The sequence below is a fragment of the Ranitomeya imitator genome, chromosome 3 (genome assembly GCF_032444005.1).
Source record: "Ranitomeya imitator isolate aRanImi1 chromosome 3, aRanImi1.pri, whole genome shotgun sequence".
NCBI classification, from domain to species: Eukaryota; Metazoa; Chordata; class Amphibia; order Anura; family Dendrobatidae; genus Ranitomeya; species Ranitomeya imitator.
Genome location: NC_091284.1, coordinates 681,134,421 through 681,136,713, shown reverse-complemented (window position 1 = coordinate 681,136,713; position 2,293 = coordinate 681,134,421).

Below are 2,293 nucleotides of genomic sequence, written 5' to 3'. Positions count from 1 at the left end.
TCTGCTGCTGCTGCTTATTTACTATATACCTAGTTGCAGTTTTCTTTTTTTTTCTCTTTTTTCCAAAAATTCATCCCCCCCCAAAAAAATATATACAGTCTGTTCTGTCAGACTGATGCCTGTTTAAAAATCATAGTTTGTCAGGCATACGTAGCATAGTGGTGGGTGTACTAGCCTTGTGCCACTTTTTTTTTTTATTCATCCAAAAGCCCAAACAATTAATACAGCCTGTTATGTCAGGATGAGTCCTGGTGTATCTGTTTTTGTATTTCCACAGGCATACGTAGCATAGTTCTGTGTGCTAGCCTTGGTCAAATTATTTTGTTTACATTCACCGAAAAGCAAAAAACACATTAATACAGTCTGTTAAGTCAGACTGAGTCCTGGTGTATCTGGTGTATTTAATTTTGAAAAATCTCCACAGTAGCATAGTTCTGTGTGGTAGCCTTGTGCCACTCTTTTTTTGGGGGGGGATTTAAATTCACCAAAAATCAAAAAAGGCCTCATATATCTACGTGCTCCAAGTTTGGGCATTTTAGGCCGGTTTTCCACTGTTTTTGCTGTCTGTGACTCTACTTATATACAGCACTATTTTGCATTTAAAAATACAGGCCACATATTTGGCAGTGTGGTTTTTCCGTGACAGGCCTCATATATCTGCGTGCTCCAAGTTTGGGCATTTTAGTCCGGTTTTCCACTCTTTTTGCTGTCTGTGACTCTACTTATATACAGCACTATTTTGCATTTTAATAATTCTACAAAAAATAAACATAAAATTTAAGACAATCTTTTTTGTCAAACTGAGACCTGTTGTATCTGTGGTGGAAAAATCGTAGCTTGACAGGCATAAGTTTCATAGTTCTGTCTGCTAGCCGTGTTCTTTTATTTTTTACTAGATGGCAGCCCGATTCTAAAGAATCGGGAGTCTAGAATCCATATATACTTTATTTATTCAAATGTAAGAATAATACAATTAATAAATAATAGTAAGAAAGAACAAAAATAATAGGCAGTATATGGAGAAAACACCAAACAAAAGTTCAAAATTGGTGTGAAAATGTCACTGAACCACTTCACAACTAAATATATATAGTTTTGGTAAATGGTATTATCATTTTTTGACGAAATTCGGCAGGAGCTTGAAGAGCAACGTCACTGGGCCCGCCTCCACGCAGTAGAAACTTGCTGTGAGGTAAAAATTCAAAAATCACACCAAAATGGCGGGCGGAGTGTGTCACAGTACGGCACGTTTCTGACACTGGACACTGTTGACGTCACTTATCTCCGGACATTAGCTCCGGACATTAGCTCCGGACATTAGCTCCGGACAAAGCCACGGAAGTTGGCACAAATTGCAGGAAGTAGTATTCTAGGCAATTATATATTAGACTAGATGGTGGCCCGATTCTAACGCATCGGGTATTCTAGAATATGCATGTCCACGTAGTATATTGCCCAGCCACGTAGTATATTGCCCAGTCACGTAGTATATTGCCCAGTGACGTAGTATATTGGCCAGTCAAGTAGTATATTGCCCAGTCACGTAGTATATTGCCCAGCGACGTAGTATATTGGCCAGTCACGTAGTATATTGCCCAGTCACGTAGTATATTGCCCAGCCACGTAGTATATTGCCCAGCCACGTAGTATATTGCCCAGCCACGTAGTATATTGGCCAGTCACGTAGTATATTGGCCAGTCACGTAGTATATTGCCCAGCCACGTAGTGTATTGCCCAGTCACGTAGTATATTGCCCAGCCAAGTAGTATATTGCCCAGTCACGTAGTGTATTGCCCAGTCACATAGTATATTGCCCAGTCACATAGTATATTGCCCAGTCACATAGTATATTGCCCAGTGATGTAGTATATTGCCCAGTCACGTAGTATATTGCACAGCCACATAGTATATGGCAGAGCCACGTAGTATATTGCCCAGTGACGTAGTATATTGCCCAGCCACATAGTATATAGCAGAGCCACATAGTACGGTATATTGCCCAGCCACGTAGTATATTGCCCAGCGACAGAGTATATTGTCCAGCCACATAGTATATTGCCCAATGACATAGTATATTGCCCAGTCACGTAGTATATTGCACAGCGACGGAGTATACAGCACAGAGCCATGTAGTATAGAGACTTTAAAAAAAATAAACATATACTCACCTTCCGAAGGCCCGTTGAAGTCCTGCTATACTTACCATCCGTCGCCTTTCCTGCTCCTCGGGACACTCTCGGGATCACTCCATTGCAAGCGGCAGGACCGCTGGTCCCAGGGCTGGTGTGAGCA